Source organism: Dendroctonus ponderosae, unplaced genomic scaffold (genome assembly GCF_020466585.1).
Source record: "Dendroctonus ponderosae isolate FM_Combo_2020 unplaced genomic scaffold, Dpon_F_20191213v2 Dpon_F_20191213_5, whole genome shotgun sequence".
Taxonomy (NCBI): domain Eukaryota; kingdom Metazoa; phylum Arthropoda; class Insecta; order Coleoptera; family Curculionidae; genus Dendroctonus; species Dendroctonus ponderosae.
In genome coordinates this window covers 14,466,133-14,478,705 of record NW_026018715.1, presented here as the reverse complement: position 1 = coordinate 14,478,705, position 12,573 = coordinate 14,466,133, and positions in this window count along the sequence as shown.

Genomic DNA, 12,573 nt, shown 5'->3' with positions numbered 1-12,573 from the left:
TTTGAAAATGTGCAATTTTTCTTTAAAGTCTTCAGCAAACTTGGTTTATTTGTGACTCAACAAGCTGAAACTGAGTCCAAATCTTCTGAAATTTTGATTTTTTATAGGCTGCAATAGTGAATTCTTTGCTCCTCTCAGTTGCTTTCAACTGAACATTCAGGTATTCAGAGTATTCAGAGAAGTTAGAAGACGGAAAATGTTTGAAAATGTGCAATTTTTCTTTAAAGTAGGAAGCTTAGTTTATCTGTGCCCCAACCAGCAGAAACTGAGTTTAAATCTTCTGATATTTTGATTTTTTGTAGGCTGCAATAATGAATTCTTCGCGCTGTTCAAATTCTTTCAACAAAATACTCAAACTTGGTAGGTTTTTCACTTTCCAATAGCTTCATATAAATTGTTATCTTCTTCGTATCTCACTCATAGTTAAACCTACACGATTTTCTTCTAATTATCTTCAATGCTGCGCACCCTTTGGCTTCATGCACGAAGTATTCAGAGAAGTTAGGAGACAGAAAATGTTTGAAAATGTGCAATTTTTTTTAAAGTCTTCGGGAAGCTTAGTTTATCTGTGCTCCAACAAGCTGAAACTGAGTCTAACTTTTGATAAAAAATGGAAAGTTCAATTGTACTAGCGACCTTTTTTTAATTTTTTTTTAAAAGGGCATATGCCGGCTCTAATATCGTCCTGGTGACTACTTTGATGATGCTGTTGAGAAGCGTTATTCTGCGGTAGTTATCCAAGATTGTTTTCTGTCCCTTTTTAAAAATTGGTATCGTTCTGCTGCTCTTTAATTCATTTGGTTCCCCTTGTTCTGTCATGGTGTTTCTGAAAAGAGGTTTCCTCATTTTCTCGGTACAGATTTGCAAAATATGATTTCCAATCTTTTGCGTTGATTTTATTGATTTGCTTTGTATCCTTGATTTCTAATTTGTCTCTGAGAAAGACGCTAAAGTCCTACGAATTGGAGTTAAAGAAGCACAATTTTTGAACATAGGGAAACAGCAGAGTTTGAGTGAGAAACAATACTACTGTTTATCTGGGCTGAAAATCGTGTTTTTTGCAAAACGTTTTCTCACATTCCTGCCAAAAAAACTTATCAGCCGCCTGTTAAAACAGCTGCTTCAATTAAAAGCCTCCTAACTTGCGGGACAATATGAATTAAATCAAGTGTCTTTTAACATGAAAATGGCACAATCGTGCCGCAGCTCTAAAAAGACTAAATCGGACTTTACCGGATCCTATTCAGTTATATAAATATTTTCACCTTTTCCATCACAATCTATATACAGAGCGTTTCAAAATTAGTGTCAATCTGCTTTCGCGTTTTCGTATCTAACAGCTGGTCGGTTAATATAAAATAGTGCAAGAACATTTGATTTTTTGCTGATCTATCGGAAAACGCATTACATATGCAAAGCCCATTTGCATGTATTCCTATCCCGCTCGTGATTACGTCACAATATGTTAGTTTATGATGAGCTGAAACAAGTGGTGGCATTAAATTGATTTTATTGCCCCCCACTTGATCGTATGCAACCAATCAGAGGGGAGGATACAGTTGAAATATAGGCGGGGAACGGTTCTTTCTACTGCCAATCAAATGTAAACTAGCATGTGAGGGGATTAAGGTAATAAAATTGTTCCCCTTTTTAATCGTACCCCACCGCTCTACGCTCAGGTTATTATTCTTGTACAGCTAATTAATTCCATTCTGCAACGTGCTGCTAAGGATAAGTCAATTTCCGTTTTATAGTCCATTGTTTTCCAATGCGTTGTTGTGTGTTGTTTCTCTCAGTGTGGGGATTTAAATTGCTAATTAGGAAAAAAACTAATTATCTGCTTTGCAACTTGTGGGTTTTGCTGATGAATGATTTCTGACCGCCAGGATGTCGTAAAATGCCTATTATTTCGGTTGCCTGCTTGAGCTAACATTATTTGGGTCATTTGCCAGTATTAATGCCATTTTTTTTTGCAAAAACAGCTTTGGTTTCGAAAAAGTTTATATCGAGCCGATTTGGAAGTTTTGAAATTTCTTGAAAAACGTTCGTTTTTCTATCAAAGCTGCATCTCGGAAAATGGCAATCGGTTGAACAACTTGGAAGTTCTGATGATTTTAAGGTCGCAAAGACAATTTCCCGTATAAAATAATTTGCATTTTAACCTCGACTACCTCTTTTTCAAAATAGAACATCAGTTGCTTTGCAAAGTGTAGGTATTCTCGACACATTCACTGTCTATGAGAAAATTTGCATTTGCAGCAGTTTGGAAGAAAATTGAATATTGGCAAGCTTAAAACTCGCAAACAGACTCCCACTCTTCACCCAGTAACTCGGACAGTTATCAACATTTTTCAGAAATTCAAAAACTCGTTAAAAGCCCATAGAGGTGGAGTAAAAAACTGTTGCAGACCCAAAGTTCATTTTGGTCACGGTTTCAACGGCAGGGGAGTTTCAATTTGCAACGATCTGAAGCGCTGGTTGTTCCTGGAAATATGCTATTTTGCTACAAATTTGGGGGCGCGCCAATATATTCTTAACTTCTTCAATGTATTTTTAGGAGCAACTCAATCATCGGGAAATTGAATTGCAATTAATTTTTTTTCAAAAATCACAAAAGCGCAACATTTTCCCGTAAGAGTCGAATTTAGACCAAAATTGCCCGAGTTTGAGTTGGGTTGAGTTTGAGATATTAATATTAGTTGAAAAAGTTGACATTTATGAAGGCTTGAATGCCGAATTGACGAATTCATAAGCAACATTTTCCAGTGCATTTAAGTACCCGAATTTTTGGACGAACTTTTTTTTGCCTACAGAGGCTCCTTTTACTATTGTGGTTTTGCTCTCAGTGTCTTTCTTTATGTGTAGGTGCATAATGAATCAAGCAATATTAAATTGCAGCTAAATTCCTCGAAAGAAGCGTGCATTTTCTTGCACGCCAAGGCTTAAAGCAACAACAGCGCTACACATAAAAACTGATGATGGTGGAAAAATACACCGAAACGTATTTTGATTGATAAATAGAGACAATAAATGACTGAAACCCAGTAATGAATTTGATTTATGAACATGTCAAGGATTCACTGATTGGTTTTGAGAAAGGAATCAACAGCTTTATCCAGTGAAATGCGATTTTTTCAATGTTTACCGTTCCGTATTGTGCATTACTCCAAGTATTTCTGGTTCAAAAGCCTTGAAAGCCTCAATGGCCAGTGAGGATTTGGCTGTTTATGAAATTGCCATTTAGCCAAGGGGATCGAATAGGGTGAAAAGGAATGCCTTTTGTGCTAGACAACAATTAAAAAGCCTTAAATTTCATACCTCTGAGTAAAAATCGTCGTTTTGACTGTACCAGGTCCAAAGCTCCGTGTCCAATATATGACAAATGATGTTCTTTGCTGTCGGTTTTGTGGCCTGGCCTGGCTTTAAAGGGACAATTCCATCTTTGGTCTCAAATTAAGAAATGTAGTTGGTGTGTTTCAAGACGCAGTGTGTCAAATTTTGAAATAATTTTTCTGTTTGTTTGATGCCGAACATGCTCAAGTCACTCTTTGGTTGATAAACAAAGCGATTGCTTGTTTCTGGGAAATCAATTTGCCGGGCTGGTTTCGGTTTGTGCCATTCTTTACTGGACCGGTCAGGTATGGAGGATTAGTCAATCAAAATTTGAAATGGTTGAAGCAAGCAGTTGTTTGCGGGGGGTTTCTCGGTATTAATTCATTTCAGAATCATTAACATCAATAGAAAACGCAACAAAAGATCCGGACGGACCTTCACCTAGGGATAATTAGGCTCTGGGGCTGTTTTGGTTATGCAGCCCCATTTACTTACTGTAGAAGATGTTCTTTTCATCGCGTAAACAAACGATTACGAAACAATTGATGTCCATGCAATGGCATTTGGTAAAACACTGGTCTTTCATCATAGAAGCCCTATCAACAATAATTCATTATAATAAATGTTCCTATTTACCACAATTTCAATCAAGCATTGTTTTATCAACAATTAAGAGCAGCGAGACCACACACTCACATGTCTACAGGCAATAATTCCATGTAAATAAGTAATTAAAAATACTTCTGAATTAGTGTCGAAAAGGTCAATTTAATTTTAGATAATGTTTGATTTATGTTTATCAGAGTGTTTATATGACGTGATAACATTTTAATTAATTGTGACATTTCCAGCGATAAACAGTTTATGTCGATTTCCAGTCGAGCGGCGAATTAACTAAAGGATTTGAAAACTTATTGACTTCGGTGCCACCTCACTGAAGGGCTATTAAGGGTATTAATAGCCTTGGCTGATAAATATAATTGATTCTGATTAGCTGTTAAAGAGGCTCGATGAAAAAATCAACTGATAACCACTCGGCCGATATGAGTGTGTCCTTTATCGCCATCAACGACCAAATTCCTAGATGACTTCTTTATGGAAATGTGTAGCCAATTCATTGAAACCACGCGCATTAAATGCCCCGGATGGGAAACGATTATTGAAATGAAGCCAACATCTGTTGGAGACTTGTCGTCCCGATCATCAAAAGGAATTTTTTAATTTGGCTCTTCGGCCGTAATACAGCTGTAAAAAATGTGAACAATGTACCTGCTAAAAGTCATAAAAGATAAGGGTTTGAGATTTATGGTGCAGATTTCGAATTCCGGCTGATATTTAGTAGGCTTTGATGAATGTCTCTGATATCTATCTCCCCATTGGAACTACGCATTAATTCACTGGGCTACTTTGGTAAACTGTAGAATGTTGAGGAAGATTCATTCAATAGGTACCTTTGCACAAGAAGCGCCAAACGCGCGTTTGAAAGTTTTGGTTTTTTCATGGCGAATTTTTGGAAAATCGAAAAATGAAAAAAAGTGAGGTTTTCGTCATTTAAAGCCGCAGATTTTCTCTTTCGGGTGATTATTTGGGCAGGCTTGAGAAATGTTTGGTTTTTCCTTCACATTTTTTAAAAAACTCGCCTGTCTATATCAACGGCCAATCACTTCCCCTTACCAACTGAAAAATCGGTGTTGTCCAACGATCAATGGCTTCGATTTAGTTATCTGAAAAAATTCTGAAAACTCCCAGAAATTTCCTATTAAAGTGAGGTTTGCCTTATTTAAAGCCGCATTTTTTCTCTTTCGGGTGATATTGTGGGCAGGCTTGAGAAATGTTTGGTTTTTCCTTGACATTTTTTTAAAAACTCGTCTATGTATATCAACGGCCAATCACTTCCCCTTACCAACTGAAAACTCCCAGCCATTTTCTTTTTTCTAAACTCTCTAAAGTGAGTTTCTCCTCACATCAAGCCGGGGACTTTCGGTTTTGAGTGATGTTATAGGCGGCATTCAGGAATTTTTGGTTTTTCCTTGGCGAATTTTTGAAAAATCGGTGTTGCCCATCGATCAATGGCTTCGATTTAGTTATCTGAAAAAATTCTGAAAACTCCCCGAAATTTCCTATTTAAGTGAGGTTTTCCTCATTTAAAGCCGCATTTTTTCTCTTTCGAGTGATATTCGATTCAAGCTCGAGAGATTTTTGGTTTTTTCTTGACAATTTTGTTAAAAACTTGTCGATCTATACCAAAAGCCAATCGCTTCATCTTAGTAACTGAAAACGTCCTGGAAACTCCCAGCTATTTCCTGTTCAAGTGAGTTTTTCCTCACATTCACGACTTTTTGTTTTTTTGGCCCAGCTCCTCCCAGTTAGTACGGAAGACGCTACGAGCTCTGAGGAAGAAAAAAGTTTCCTAGATGAACCATGAAGGTGAAAAATGAAGCGTTTGCTCCAGTCCCCAGCAAAACCATGACTTTATTCTTATAATCTGAAGTACCGATTTGCTTTTCCTTCGGTTGTAAAGCAACTGCTCCAAGCCTCGAAGGCTGTGCTTTAAGAATCTGAAGCCATATTTCTGAGTCGCGATACGTTTCGCTCATGCACGTCCAAATATCTGATCATCAGGTGTCGAAACTTTGATGCATTTGCAAGGTGGGTGTTCTCAATGGTCCTAAACCGGCGTGGCTTTGGGAACAATAGCCGGACAATTCATCTGGGACCTGCTGTATAATTTGCAATCTGACAACAGAAGGAATAGCGTTAGGTGATGCGACGTTGGTGGGCAATTTGTTTGTGGACATTACAAGAATTACAAGGGTGTTTACCGTGTCTTTTTGGTCATTATGGGCCACAGCATCGATCCATCACTCAAACCGACAGGCTGAAAATGGGTATCTAGGAATTTGTTAAAGTGTCATTCTTAAGACTGAAAAATCGCTTTGGTCAACGCTGGAAAGTGCTCAAATCCACCAGCCCCCCAACGAGTGGCCTTTGAAGCGACAATCTGGAAGTGCGTGCTTTAGAACCGTTGGGAATTTCAATCATAAAGATAAAGCAAAAGCCTATCTACCATCGTTATTGCACATTAAGAGTAATTTAGACGGATCTAAATTAGGTTTAATGGAGGAAACAGGAGAAAAAGGCTCTAGTCACAGGGATATTTGCAAAAATTAACGGAATAAATGGCGCATGGGACATTATGTTTCGGACTTTTTTATCGGGTTTAAGGCGCTGCGCGACATTCGAACTAAATGAAGCAAAACTAACCGATGCTGGTGATGACGATTATTCCGCCAGTCCCCGTGCAAATTAGCCATATATAGAAATTCAAATGAGTAAAGTCAATAAAACGACACTCTTGAACAACTTTCACAGGCCCCATTGTCCCATTGAAAGTTCGGGCGATTCAAAGTGTTGGAGATCGGATCGCTCTATAATATTGTCTGGCTGCCACTCACTCATACATGACTAACTTCTTTCAGTTGGAACATTAACACCCTCCCTCATATTGTTGAAACGGGTATGGCCACTTTTAGACGACTCTATAAATTTCACATAAGATATATATTTGGGCGGATTTCTTTCACTCTAAAAAGGGGTTTTGGTTCACGAGTCTTCAATGGAATCCTGCAAAAAATCTTTTAAAGCTTTTTTTCCTCTTCAAGGATTTTTATGACCATGGAACTCAAACCCAAACGCATGGATTTTTGAAAATATTAAATGCCAACTTTAATTGCTGGTCCGGTTATCGTTCGCCAACACCCCATAGAAGGAGATTTTCAAATTTAAAGGCACAATGCGTGTACAAACCACCCTTTATGGGTCTTGTCATGTTAACATAAGATAACGTCCAGCAGCCCCACTGCGCCTCATTGTCAAATCTAATGAGATTTGGAAGTCAAATCCGGATTAACATCGGGATTGACAAAGTGAGCGATTTCTGCCTTTGAGGGCGAGTGCCCACGTGATTTGTAGCGTTTAGAGTGTTTAAACTATGGGCCAATTAGATGTGCAATCGGTCTAAAGTTTACTCGATTTTTGGTTGTTTAAATGCTTTTTCAGTTAATCCAATGGATGGAATGCATGAAATGCTCCTTGATTGTCATGGCTCAAATCAAGTTTGGAAATTTCTGAACCGGTTGGTGTTTTGTGTCATTTTCAGATTAATTTTACTCGCTGATGAAGAAACACCAGATTTTATCATTGTGAATAAATGACACTGAATCTATAGGAGTGATAATAATACAGCTACAAACTGATTTTTTTTTGAATAATTGACAAAACTTGGCTGGATTTATTCCTGGAAGTCTTACGAAACCATCAAATGCTGAGTGGTTTTAATGAACCGGATTCTAGGAAGGATTTATGAGTGATTGATTATCTATTAAGGCCGTCCTTTGGAGCATTAAAGAGAATTGGCATGGTGTGTGAATCGTTAATATTTCCAGTCCAATAGGCCAATTAGTAGGCAGTTTAGGAAGCGCCCGCGTTCGATAATTAGTATTCGACACTTATGGAACCCAGAAATGTTGCGGTTATTAAAAACACGTGTTGAACATGGCTTTTAAGAAAACAGCTCTCAAATATGCCTGGGTTTTACTGGTTTGCACATTGGGGATTTTAAGTATTTTGTCGCTAACTGGTTCTTTTGAGGAAATCAGGTATTAATCAATTTTATAACTGGCTGTCCAAAATGCCAGGAAGAAAAAATTGAGCACAATGGCGCTTAATTGCCCCATTGAGGTCCCCAAGTATGTATCACCTTTTTACCTGTACGTAATAAATTTAACATAAATATATAATTATTACCAAACAGCCATTGAATGAAATTCAAATTGGACAAACTGAACAATTAAGAGTACATTAAAAATTACAAACAAGATTTTGAAAGGGTCTTTTTCATGCCATGCCGAAAGTTAATCATTCGTTAACAATGGCTGGGAAGCCAGTTGTGTCCTGACGTACGTATAAAAGTATAATAAATTAATGCTTGACTGTATATGAAATAATATAGTGGAACTCGAGTATATTTAGCAAACGTTTACGATCTATAATGAGGGGAGATATTTTATTCTCAATAAAGGCCGGCAGATGGTTGTGATTTTCATTGTTGGATGCTCGTCATGGTTGCTGCACGAATACAACGCGCCAATCCACTCAAGATGCGATTTCGGTATTGAGAGATCGAGCCAACAAATCACGGTACTTAGGAGGAGCCGAAATCGTTTAGTGGTAACACGAAGGGTACTTAATATCGAATTAGTTTATACCCCAATGATTCAGAGCGAGCTGCCAGCCAATCAGTAAATAACTACTGCCTGATTCCATTCGGCCAATGGCTGCTGTTGAATGCAGCCTTTTTAACTGAAGACTAGTTTCAAATCGCACTAAATCCCGATTTTTACCACCTTCGTGAACTTTGGTCTGAACATTGAGGGTTTTACTCCACTGCAGTCTTTCAAATAAAAAATTGTAACTTCTTAAATAAATCCAGTGAGAACTCAAAAACTCTAAATTCGATACAAAACACTCGAGTCTAAACACTCTCAAAATTGCATTGAAATCACACTAAATCGTGATTTTTGCCACCTTCGTGAACTTTGGTCTGAACATGCACGGTTTTACGCCACTGCAGCCTTTCAGATAAAAAATTGTAACTTTTTAAATAAATCCAGTGAGAATTCAAAAATTCTAAATTCGATGCAAAACACTCGAGTCTAAACACTCTCAAAATTGCATTGAAATCACACTAAATCGTGATTTTTGTCACCTTTGTGAACTTTGGTCTGAACATGGACGGTTTTACACCACTGCAGTCTTTTAGATAAAAAATTGTAACTTTTTCAATAAATCCAGTGGGAACTCAAAAACTCTATATTGTATACAAAACACTCGATTGTAAACACTCTCAAAATTGCATTGAAATCACACTAAATCGTAATTTTTGCCACCTTCGTGAACTTTGGTCTGAACACGGACGGTTTTACGCCACTGAAGTCTTTCAGATAAAAAGTTCGAACTTCTTAAATAAATCCAGTGAGACTTCAAAAACTCTAAATTCGATATAAAACACTGGAGTCCAAACGTTCTCAAAATTGCAATGAAATTACACTACATCGTGATTTTTGCCACCTTCGTGAACTTTGGTCTGAACATGCACGGTTTTACGCCACTGCAGTCTTTCAGATAAAAAATTGTAACTTCTTAAATGAATCCAGAGAGAACTCAAAAACTCTAAATTCGATACATAACACTCGAGTCCAAACACTGTCAAAATTGCATTGAAATCACACTAAATAGTGATTTTTGCCACCTTGGTGAACTTTCGTCTAAACACGGACGGTTTTACGCTACTGAAGTCTTTCAGATAAAAAATTCTAACTTCTTAACTAAACCCAGTAAGAACTCAAAAGCTCTAAATTCGATACAAAACACTCGAGTCTAAAGACTCTGAAAATTGCATAAAAATCACACTAAATGCTGCTTTTTGCAACCTTCGTGAACTTTGGTCTGAACATGGTCGGTTTTACGCTACTGAAGGCTTTAAGATAAAAAAATTCTAACTTCTGAATTAAATCCAGTAAGAACTCGAAAGCTCTAAATTCGATACAAAACACTCGAGTCTAAAGACTCTGAAAACTGCATAAAAATCACACTAAATGCTGATTTTTGCAACCTTCGTGAACTTTGGCCTGAACACGGACGGTTTTACGCTACTGAAGTCTTTCAGATAAAAATTTTTAACTTCTTAACTAAATCCTGTAAGAACTCAGGATCTATAAACTCGATCGAAAACACTCGAGTCTAAACACGCTCAAAATTTCATTAAAGTCACACTAAACCCTGATTTTTGCGGCCTTCGCAAACTTTGGCCCTCTTTAGAAACCGCACTTTAGAAACGCCCTGCTTTTTCTACAGCCTGAACTTTTACCTCAGGGCTAAAACAGAGAGTTTGATGTGAACCAGCAGGTCTTATGATGACTTTTCTTCTTCCTGGTGCTTCTTCTGCTATTGATGCAAATCATCCGCTCAGCGGCAGCAGATCAATGTGTGGACACTTCGTAAAGCAACCGATCCATTTGGACTAATACGTAAACGCTCACGCAACACGTGCACTAACAAAGCAGCAGAAGAAGAAGAAGAAGTAAAATAAAATCGAGCATTAACAAATGGCCGACAGAAGAAACTTGGGAATGCGCCGCTGAAATTTATCGACTATTATGAACTGCAAAATAATTATACTTTTGTCGAGGGAACAAACTAGCAAACCGCAACAGTCCGAACGTATAGGCTGGTTCTAAACCGTAAAAGACCATATTAAAATATAATGCCATCGCATAAATAAGTGATACCACCGCATTGTGGCCGGACATATTTATAGTTCATTAGAGGCCTTTGGAACCCGTGTGGTTGGACACATCTCTAATTGTATTCGAATAAGGCTCTAATAACTGCTGTGAAAAGTGGCCGGCAGGGACGTATCTATTAACATTCAATTTCTAGCTGTTTAATGGGCGAACTGAACCGAGTCAAGGCTCATCGATTATTAAACAGACACAGCGAATCAATAAGAGCCTTTAATGGGATTCATTCATTACTAGAACAGGGCGTTGTTTGAATGTTGCTCCACATTGCCATCGGCCTGCGGCCACCATTCAGCCGATACAGTCCTGATTCCTGTTCTTAGCGAATAATTTATTTGTAATGATGTAATAAATATGGGATTAAAAAGATTTGTGTGGTGTGATGAATAGTTCCGTGCCTGTCTCGAGTAATTTAATTGATTAGGCCTTTCTCATGCAGATTCGCGGTCGCATTTTGCTTGTGCGCGGAAATGTGGATTTATATGCAGAAAATTAGCCGCGTTAGTCGCGATTTTATTTATTTATGGCAGCGAATGAGGAAAAAACCCCTAAGTAGTAGTAGTTCGTCATTTTTAAGTATTTTATTTACTGCATTGTTCGCAATGGGAGGCTGCAGATTTATTTTTTCTTGTCTGGGTATTTATTGGCATTAGCGGATAGTCATAGGTAGAAGATTCAGTTTCGTCGCAAATTGCTGACTTTTCAGGAGATGTAAGCACAATTTTTGAAACTGATTGGAGCTCTTCATAAATTCCTAGCGTCTAAAGAGTCAGAAGCAAAAAAGTACATGCTTAAAACCGCTTGAATCACCGAAGCAGTAGAAATTATTTGGTCAGTCATTAGGAATCAGATTACTTTTGCTTCCCACTTCAATATTTAACCTTAAACGAGACCCGGAAAAATGGAAAAATCCCTGTACATCTTCGTTAAAATCTCCAAAATATTGCCGCAACTCTCTTGCCGCTTTTTATAGACTCATCCAGACCCTTGAGACAATTTAAAAACTGCATGGAAATTCGTGCCTCTGCAGAATGACCATCTGTGGTGAATAATAAAGCGGATAAGAAGTTTGCAAGTTATGCAAACATTGACAGCTTAACACATTTACGGTTTATGGGTAGTTTGAAGCGATAATTCGTGGAAGATTCGGCTTTAATTGCCCATAAAACAATAAGGCGACATTTTAAATATCCAGCCAATTAGGCAGAGCAAAGGTAAAACGCTTTTTTCGTTGATTAATTAAATTTTATCTTAACGATTTCCGACTGTATCTGAAACAATTTGTATTAATTATAACCGAAAGTGTACCGAAATATTTTAATTGGGTCTCCGAAAACAAGGAGCTGCCCGTTTAAGGTGGTCCGAGTATTTTAATTTAATGCGTCTGGCATTTCTATATCGATTTATGTTTATTAAATTCCAAACAACATAGCCCGAGTTTTATAAGGTTTTAATGGGAGTTATATTTTATATCAAAATTAATTCCTGGGTTTCAGTCATTTATTGTCTCTATTTATCAATTAAAATACGTTTCGGTGTATTTTTCCACCATCATCAGTTTTTATGTGTAGCGTTGTTGCTGCTTTAAGCCTTGGCATGCATATTTTGCCGAGCAAGAAAATTTCATTTTTCATTTCATTCATTTATTGTCTCTATTTATCAATTAAAATACGTTTCGGTGTATTTTTCCACCATCATCAGTTTTTATGTGTAGCGTTGTTGCTGCTTTAAGCCTTGGCATGCATTTTCTTGCCGAGCAAGAAAATTTCATTTTTCATTTCATTCATTTATTGTCTCTATTTATCAATTAAAATACGTTTCGGTGTATTTTTCCACCATCATCAGTTTTTATGTGTAGCGTTGTTGCTGCTTTAAGCCT